The sequence below is a fragment of the Columba livia genome, chromosome 9 (assembly GCF_036013475.1).
Source record: "Columba livia isolate bColLiv1 breed racing homer chromosome 9, bColLiv1.pat.W.v2, whole genome shotgun sequence".
Lineage (NCBI taxonomy): Eukaryota > Metazoa > Chordata > Aves > Columbiformes > Columbidae > Columba > Columba livia.
In genome coordinates this window covers 8,523,531-8,533,605 of record NC_088610.1, presented here as the reverse complement: position 1 = coordinate 8,533,605, position 10,075 = coordinate 8,523,531, and positions in this window count along the sequence as shown.

The window sequence follows — 10,075 nt, the reverse complement described above, 5'->3', positions numbered from 1 at the left end:
AGATACCCTCCAGTCCCTGGCTGCTGGGTGGCTGGGGACCGTGTGAGAAATCCCCAGTGTGAGGTCAGTGGTGGAAACACTGTTTCCCACCCAGCTGTCCTCATCCCAGTGGCTGTCACTTGGCTCCTGCAATGCCTTATAACCACCCCAGACCTGGTGGCAGGGCACCAGGCCAGTTTGGAGGGCTGTGTACTGCTGTCACATCTCTTTTGTTCCTTTCCTCTCTGCATTAACCCTCCTTCTTTTCCTCCAGAAATCACCTTCTTGCCCATCACATTGCCTGCTTCTCTCCAGGCTATTTCCGTATCCTTTTGGCAATAGAGCAGCCAGAGCTGAGTACAGTGACTTTGGCATTCAAAGTCAGAGCACAAGCATTAATGGAGCTGATGGTGTTACAATATTGGCATTCGTCTCTCCCACCACTTCCCTAATACAGCCTAACATCAGCCGGGATTTTTAGGCATGGTGGTGCATTAAACAGGGGCTTCTTGCTGCCTCCCACAGCTGCCAGAGCCATCTTCCCACCCACGACCTCGCAGGGGGCTAAATTTTTCATCAGAAGTTGCCCAACATAAGTAAGGCTCAGAAAGAAAATCAAGAGATTTGGTGCTGCAGTGCTTCATCCGCCCAATTCAGGGGGGCAAATCACCATGGGGAGCTCTGCTGCCATTGCAAAGCCAGAGGTACGGGAAGGCTTCTGCATCACTTGGCCAGCGAAGAACCACATCCCGCCCTGGGATGATGTTGGTCCTATCTGGAGCACCTCTGTGCCTCACTTTCCCACCTGTGAAAGTGCCATATTACCCCTTCCAGAACATGCACGAGGCCGATGGGGATGGGCAAGGTGACGATTCCCATTCTTCGTTCCCCTGGGGCTGGAGCAGCACGGAGCTGAAACAAAGCAGATATGAAGCTGATTTTCATTAGGAAGCCATCCCAAAGGAGCTCTGGGTCTCATCGTGGAGCCACGCTCACACCAAAAGGGGCTGCAATGCCAGTGTCTCTGCCTGCTCCCTGAGCACCCGTCCCGCACTGTGGGGTGGACGGCATCTCCCCGCCACAGGCAAACAGGCAGAGCTGGCCCCAATCCTCCCCGGGACGGAGTGACAGCTGTGATGGACTGAGACCTGCACACAGGACGTCTCTGCCCGGAGGAGCCTGCAGAGGGACCTGGCAGCTCTCCAGCTCCCTGGCACATCACACCTGGCTGCGGTTCCCCACTTCGCCTCCTTGGCCTCGAGTTTCCTGAGTACCGGGCTCTCCCCCCGCCACCCTCCTCGGCACGGCTGGGGCCTTGCAGCTACAACCAGGAAACTATAAAACTTTACAGAGTGCGGCTGGAGAGAAACAGGAATTGCTGCAGTGACTGCCAGAAGGGCCGGCGTTAGATTCACAAGATTTTTCCAGGGCTTGGACTCGCCAGGAAGGGATTTATCCACCTAGGAGGAGCTGTAAAAACTAAAATTAAATTCTTCGTCTTGGAAAGGGAGGGGGGGAGAGAAGGAAGAAAAAGCTTGCCCTCCCCCTGAATGCTCTGCTGGAGGCCAGGGACCAGGTGGGGGGGATGTGGGGCACCCACAGCTGCACCTGCCGAGCCCCTGGCTGAGGGGGCCTGACACCCCAGGGGTCCTGCCCAAAACACTGTGAGTGGGTGCCACTTGTCCCCGGGGGCTGTGCCCAGCACCCCTTCAGCCTGACCTTTGTCTCCAGGGCACCACTTGGGAATCTCTGTGGGTGCCCAGCGGGACGGTTGTGGTCAGTGTCTGGTCTCTGGTCCCCATGGCTCCATCGCATGTTCTGCCATCCCCGCTGCAGGTGAGGATGGTGCCAGGCATGCGGTGGGGGCATTTTGGGAACCCAGCAAGGTGTGAGCAGGGATGTTCCTGCCATCCCACCCTCATGGCATCCCGACAGCTCAGTGTGGAGTGTCTTCTGTGGTGTTTTGGAGGCTGGTAAGCAGTTAGGAGGAAAAAAATGTTGGCCTGCAGGCTTCAGGGATGTGCCACTGCACCCCAGGTGGCCATTGCAGGGGACAAAACGGTACCTGGCTGGGCCAGGAGCTGCTGCTTTCTGATGGGGTGCAGCTGATTTGGGGACCACACATGGTCCCCGGCTCTGGGCCAGCTGAGCTGCGGCAGCCTCTCCTGCTCTGTCTGCACTGGGGCCAAGGATCCAGCCCCCTGCCAAAGGAGAGCAGGTCCCTTCCTGTGATGGGGCCGCCAGCTCTCAGCCCTGGGGGTATTTTGGGACCAGGGTTGCCCAGGCACTTAGCGCAGTCCCGGGTGCATCTCTCTGCACATCTACTTCTCCATGCTGGTGTGAGGTGGGCAGGTCCTTCCCACCTCCCTGCTCTTCCCCATCCTTCCAGGCTTCCATGGAGCCAGGGCACGCCAGGGTCACTCAGCCACAACCCCACTGAACCGGCTCCGGCACCCACAGCCTGCAGGAACAACACATCTCACGTTACTCTACCTCTTCTTGCAGGACTTTTCCCCAAAATAAAGGTGCATTCAGATGCTTTTAGCAGAAGTCCACATTGCTGCCAGCTTTGGGGGCTGTTTCCCACATCGAGAGAGCTGCGATGGCCGGTACAGCATCCCAGCCAGCGCATGGTAGAGATGGCTGCGCTGTGACAGGCTCTTTTCAGGAATATAGCACTCATGAGGCAATAAATCTTACATTGCTGGTCTCTTTGCAACAAGCTGAGTCCCTGGAGCCTCGCAGCCAAGCAGCATGGGAAAGCATCCCGACACGGCTCAGGAGAAGCTGGGCTGCTCCTCCGGACATGTGGAGGCAAAGATCAAACAAGGCTTGCCTGGAAATCTTGGCAAAATTGTGCCAGAGGACATGACGGATGTCCGGGCCAAGCCAAACCTGCAGCTCTGCCGTCGCTGGTGAGCTGGGCTGTGCCGGGGCCCCGGCAGCCTTGGCTGCTCGGCTGTTGGAGCAGAGCACGGCATGCCAGCAATTTGTTCTGTACTTGTGCTTTCAGGTTGGAAAAGCCAAGGGAAACATGCAGATGAGAAGTTTACGTGCAAAATCCTGTCAGCTGAGTGCCTGGCTGCTGGCAGTGCCACATTGCTGGTGTCCTGCCCCACCGGGACACCAGTGCTGCTTTGCAGATGGGCTTTGCAGTGGTTTTCTTTTTATTTTGATTTTTTTATATGCAACAGATTTTATACGGAATGCATGGAAGCACTGCTGCAAAAAGTATGTATCAGGGAACGCTCTTTTGTCACTTGTTCTGCTTTTCTCTCTATTTTTTGCCTGTTACTGCTAGTGTAGGCTCTTAAAATAACTGGCCACTTTAAACCATGTCCCTTTGTTCCCCAGCTGAGCACCACTGGATGCCAGCTGGAGAAGGAGAGAGGTGAAGTGTCAGAGTCCTGCAGAGAGTTTCAAAGGAGGTTTGTGGTGATGGGGACAGCATGTTACACCCCAAGTCCTTCGAACTGCCCTCTCCCTCGCTGCCTGCAGAGCCCTGTGCTGTGGGTTTTCCCAGGGAAGTACTAAGTTTGCAGGTTCTCAGCTGGCCCCCATGCCACCATCCAAACCTCATCCAGGCTCCAGGGGGCAACCACAGGCAACCCACAGCCTCCTGGTGGGTGTCCCTGCGATACCACGTCCCCCTGCCTGCAGCCTCCTGACCACAGGGCTGCCGCTTCCCTGTCCTTGCACCGTCTGCTTTGCAGCAAGTTTAGCAATGAGAGCTCCCGAGCGCTGGAGAAGAGAGAGGGGGATGGAGGCCACACAGCTCCCTTGACCCCAGTTAGTGTGGGAAAGGGCTATGGCAGAACTGGTTTGGAACTGGGATGTGGCCCCAGGGGAAGCAATGGCTAAACCTGGGCTTATCCCAGCTGAGCGCCAGGGCAGTGGATGCAAATCCCAGGCACTGCCTGGCACCTCTCCCAGGGCGTTTGCACCCTCGTCCTCGGGCGCCCCAGGAATGCGGCGTGGCAGGGAGAGGGGATCCCTGCAGCCGGGGGGGACGGGGGGGCACAGCCAGCCAGGGTGCTGCCAGCAAGCCAGGCTCCACCGCTGCAGGGCACTGGGGCTGGGTCAGAGCCCAGCTTGGAAGTGCTATGTCGGGAGGCTTGTGCTGTGCCTGGGCACGTCCCCGCTTTGTTTATTCTTTCAGCTTATTATTTTGTTTGACTATTTATTCCTGGCTGCCTTTTTCTCACGGTGGCTGTATTTATTTAGCACGGCGAGCCTGGAGCCTGCCGGGCTCGCGTGCTGCTGCCGAGCAGAGCTGTAACCCGGCATAGGGGTTTCCCTGAGTGCCTGGTGGGGTGTTTGCAATGTCCACAGGAGTGAGATGTTGTTTTAAGGAGACACGGGACAACAGGGTACAGGAGGGTGGTCACGCATGCTTGGTGCTGTCAGTGTTGCCAGCATGCAGCCACACTAAAGCACTTTGGCACCTGCCTGCTTTCCCACCAACACGGCACTGTGGGGTCAGGACAGCTGTGCTGAGTGGAAAAACCCTGGGTGGGAAGGAGATAAGTTTGGAAAGCGTGAGGGTGGCCCATGAAGTGATGCCACCCCCTTGCCATCAGTGCTGCTCCTGGGGGACCCCATCCTCATCAACTCTCCAAGGTCCCAGGTGGCCCCAGAGCCTATTCCCCTGCAGTACCAGGGAGATGTGGGGGTGCCAGCACACTGTCAGCCCTCCACCTGGCCCCAGCTCACCCCTATGTCCTCAGGCCACACATGGCATCCCCCGTGGTGTCAGCCCCTGAGGACCCGAAATGCTGGGTCCTCTCTGCGTTGAGGATGCGGCTGCGGCTGGGGGCTGAGGAGCCATGGCAACGCGGCAAGGATGGGGGTTGCCATGGCGACAGAAGGCGCAGCATCCAGAGCCAGCTTTGGGAGAAGGTTGCTCCAGGTGGGTGAGATGCAGGACTGGGGTAGCCCCCAGGGCTGGGGGGTGCCAAAGCCTCAGCTTGGGGTATGGGAAAGCCCTCCTGCTGAGAGGGCTGCCCTGGCTCACCGTGCCTGGAGGGGATGGGCAGGAGGGGTCTGGCAGGGTCCAGGTCCTGTGCTTGGCTGTGCTGTGCCCATCAACACCATCACCTCCAGCTGCTCCTAGGCAGCCTCAGTGGGACACAGTGCCAGTACCTGTGTGCTCAGTCCCGGGCAGTGACCAGCTCTGCAGCACGTCCAGTGTCAAGAGAAACTTCTTGGGTTTTTGCAGCTAGGGGCGTCCGCCAAGCATCTCTGCATGTTTCAGATATGAGCATGGACCCCAAATATCTTGTTACCCTGCAGAGGCATCACTACCCTGCACTTGGGAATAGCTCTGCAGGATCAGGCTGGGATGCATGGTGGGATTCAGCCCCTAAATCTCCCTGTGCATGGAGGGCATTTGCTCCCTGTGACCAAGGCGGGCATTGGGCTGGCCCCAGCTCAGGGCTGGGAATGCAAAAGGTGTAGCCACCTAAAATGTCACTGATGGGGCCAAGCTGCTAATTGCCCGGTCAGTAACGGTGCTGGAGCAGGCAGTGGGCTGTGTGAGGACCACACCGTGGGGCATCACCAATGGATGTCCCTGCTTTGGTCCCCCCAGCCTTGTGGCCACCCACTCGCAAGCATGTCCCACTGTCTCCCCATCTTGCCATTGGATGGGGGGGCAGTGAGGGGACGAGGGCAATGGAGGTGGTGGGGGGAAACAGACCTCCCAGCCGGGAAGCATGAGGGAGAGTGACATTTGCCAGACACCGATGCTGCTTTTGATAAAGACGGGGCAGGGGGGGCGGCAGTTTGCTGCCCGAGGCACCCACGTTTCCCACACCTCCTGGCAGCTGGGGCCGAGACATGGCCCCTGGCCCTGGAACCTTTACCTCCTGCCCCCCCGGTGCTGTCCTGGCAGAGCTGGAGCCGCATGAGGCCAGATGCCTCCTTTCCATTTCAGACCTGGTGGGCTGCAGAGCAGAGGGGAAAAGGGCACAAACACTGATTTATCTTTTTTCTTTTTTTTGACATAGCATTTCTCAGCATCTGATGAGACAGGGCTGATACGGAAGTGGATAGTGTCACTCGGGCAGCATCAGCACAGTTACAACACGCCCCCCACGGCGGGCGGACAAGGCCAGCTCTGCAAACACACAAACCTCAACTGGATTTTCCCAAGGGCTCATCCCCAGTGCAATCAGCCCAGGAACCAGGTTTCCAGCCACCTTTCCTCCTCACAACACCTCCCAAGGCACCCATACCTGTCGGGCTGGGCCCTTTCCCCCTCCAGAAATGGTGGCTGAGCTCCTGCAAGCACACGCTGGGGAACAGGGCTGGCGGCCGCTGGCAGGAACTTTGCAGTGATTCCACCCTGAAGCTTGTGGCTGGGCTTTATACCCTAAGCCTGCTTCAAACTTTGCACTGGGAGAAGTGATTTGTCTGCAAATGTTATGTGGTTAAAATAAATGCAGAGAATTTTAATCCTGGGAATTTGGAAAGTAGGAGATTTAAAATAACAAAACCCTTTCATATGGTACTTAATCCAAAATTAGCTGGGGTTTAAGTTTTACGACAGTAGCTGATCATTCCTCGGCCACCTCCTGTTTGGCATGGGAAGTGGGGGGGTCCCCAGATCCCCAGAGCAGGGGGCAGCAGGGGCTGCAGGATGGGCTCTCCCAGCCCTGCCATGCCACATGGTGCCAGGGCAGTGCCGGAGGATCGACGGGGCTCTTTTTTTGTTGTTGTTGACATGGAATGGATCTCCCACAGCTACTTAAGGTTTTAATTGCCCTGTGATTAAAGTTTTCATTACTAAGCAATTAGCACCTGAAATTTTAAGTGCTGAAAGTGTTTAACTGCATCCTGAAGCTGCCAGAGGTGAGGGGTGGTGGAGGTGGGTGGGACAAGAGAGGGTTTTGAAGTGGGGACCAGGAGGTGGCCGCCTCGCCGGGGCCCAGCCAGGCTGGCACGGGTGCTGCCAGTCACCCTGATCCCGCTGGCTGTGCCAAGCGCCCAGCGGCACGGGGAGGAGCACCCCGAGGGGTGAGCACCCAGCCAGGCTGGGAAGGAGACAGGCTGGAGCCGGCACTGACCCAGCGGGAGGCGCGCCGGCTGGGCGAGCTGGCACGCGACGGTGCTCCCCAACCTGGGAATGGGGCCATGGGCTTCTCCAAGACCCCCGTGTGCGTGGGGACCCCCCAAGTGCCCACTCAGAGGTTGCCCCTCCAGGGGCTTCTCTCCCATTCCAGGGAAGATGGAGGGAATGGAGATGTCGCTTGATGCCATCATGGCCCCACTGCAGCCATACCCAGCTCAGAAATGGGGGGGATTCCCCCACCTCAGCTTCCCTCATCCCCAGCATGGCTGTGTTTCTGCTCAGCAGGCAACAGAGGCCTCATGTGGGGTATTATCTGCCAACCACTCAGTGACACCCCCCAAAAAAAACATCCCCATATCTATCTCACGGCAACATGCTCCCAGGGCTGGCTGCCTGGCCAGGAATGCACTCGCGTCTGTTTGTTTTAAAACTCCTGCTGGGTAATTTCGTTTGATACCCCTTAGATCTTCTGAGAAAATAAGAATAATTGTTCCCTAATCACCTTCTCCTCGTTAAGTTGCAGCTGAGGTTGCCACATGCAAACGAGGTGAGGGGTGGTGGCAGGGCGCAGCGGGCAGGCTGTCTGGGAGCACCCCTGTGCGTGGGTGCACCCCTGAGCACGGCCGTGATCTGACACACACTGTGCGTGTGCCACTGTGACGTGGAGCCATCACTGGAGCACGCCGGGGCTATATTTGGAAACGGAGTGTGAAAGGTTTGCTCCAACAGGATGGGGTCTCTGGGTGGGAAATTTCTCATGGAGAGGTTTGTTCTCTGGACATCAAGGTCTGTGCTGCTTTTTGGGGCTTTCCTTCCATCTCTTGTCAGCAGATCTGATTGTCCTGCTGCTTGCCATCTGCGTGGGAATGTGCCCTGGGGACACCACGGGCACCACAGCTTTGCCGTGCAGGCTGGAGGGCTGTTGGAAGGCAGAGCATCCCTAACTCAGGTGAATGCTGGAGACACACTGCCCCGCATGCCCCACGTTTCACATCTCAGCCTATCCCTGCCCACATCGTGCTGACACGGTCCCTGTCACAGCTGTGTCCTGCTCCAGCCATCCCCTAGGGTGCCAGTGGAGGGGACCAGGGCTGGGTGTGTGTGTGCAGAGACTTCACAGGGTTGGGAGATGCCTGGGTTTCTACAGGTATGTATGTCCCCCAGCTGTGACATCACCCCCTCCCACGGGGACCACAGCAGCACCACCCTTAGCACCAAGTCCTCGCACAAGCAGGTGAGTTGGTGTTGCAGAACCAGCCCCCACCAACAAACACCACACAGCCACCACAGTTATTTCCTATTTTGCAAACACCAGAGCCCCACCAGCACCACTCCTCATGTTGCCTGCTGGCTGTGACACCCAGGCAGTGACCTGGGGCTACCTGTGCCGCTGCTGGCCAGGCCCCCAAATCCTCAGCCCCCCACTGGGACCACAGTGCTGCACCCGCCTGCACCAGGGGAGCACGAGCCCCCGGGGAGAGGCTGACTGGCAGCACCAGTCCAGCGGGAGCAAGCAGGGGCTCATTAATTACAGCGTGCGGGGAGAGAAGGGATTAAATGGAGCATCCTCCCCCTGCCCGTGCCCCCCTGCTCACTGCTCCAGTTTCTCATCCTTTTTCTGAAATAAATTCCTTTCGGGCTGAAATTTGCCAGGCATGGCTTGACTCCAAGGGGAATTCTTGAGGAAAGTTTAAGTAAAATTGGTTCAGCCATTTTTAAGTTATTCAAGTGTGAATAAGCAATTTCCCCATGTGCTCCGTTCAGAAATTTTGTGCTTGGGTAACTCAGACCTCTGGAATCACACAATGAACGACATTTCCACATCTCGCTAAGCTGGCAGGCTCTGGCTGCGGTGGTTGGTACGGCATCTCCAGCGGGGACGATTTCCTGGGAGTGACTTCGCAGGGAGACAGCAAATCTTCCCACCCTGAGCGTGGCCCCTGGTTAAGTTTCTCGGCATCTCCATCAGCCCCCACCACTCTCCTTCCCCACTGGTACAGCTTCTTATTCCAGCACACATGTTAACAGTGCCAGCTTTGCCACTCCTCTGTTGCTCATCTCCTTGAGTGACAGTGTGTTCAAACCAACAACTTTTGCTTCTTTGCTCAAACTTCATTATTTTCCACCAGGGTGACCCCATTCTGCTGCTGTGCTCCCCAAACACTTCATTTTATCTGGAGAGTGCAACACCCCACTTGCTGCTTCTCCTGTCCCTTGCAGAGATTTATCACAGTCTTATGTCATGTCCCGTCTTAAATTATCATGCTGGCTCTCTCAAATGCAGCTTTTCCCTTCAAGAACCATGCCCAGCTGTGCTGGGACACTGCAACAGGCCTCGGGGCATGGCATCCCGGAGAGGCTTCCTGCAGCTCCTGGGGGATGCCAGCATTCCTGCAACAGGAATGGGTCAACTCCAGGTTTTCAGCAGCCTAGATCTGTCCTGATCTCTCTGGTCAGGGCTCAGGAAGCCAAATCCTTCTGAGACAATGAAGGAAAATACCCATCCACGGCCCTGGTGGGTTTGTGCAGCAGAAGGAGGAGCTGATACGGACACACTCTGCATCCATCTGCACAGCAGAGAGGACGACCACGGTGAGCCCCAGTAACATCCCAAATTCCCTCTCCTGCTGGGATTCACGCAGATGGTGGCCAGGAGCATGGACCCGTGGCCACCCCACTGCGCCGGTGCAGGGCCAGGACCACGGCTGCACGGTGAGGGAGTTTCTGGGGCAGGTTTCTGGGGCAGGGAGTGCTGTGGCAAGGAGCCGCTTGCCATCTGCAAGTGGCTGTGGCGGGGACAGCCCAGATGGTAGTGCTGCGGGGACAAGGCTGCCCAGGGCGATGCACCCAGCCGTGCACCCCTTTAACCCCAGACCTGGCAGAGCTCATGGGGACCAGGGGCATCAAAATACCCCAAAATCAGGGACTCGAGGGAGTTTGCTGGGCCCTCCCCAGGCATCCAAGGCAAAGATTTGTGGTGTGGCACACAGGGCCAGGGCAGGTCTCAGCCCACGTCCCGCAACC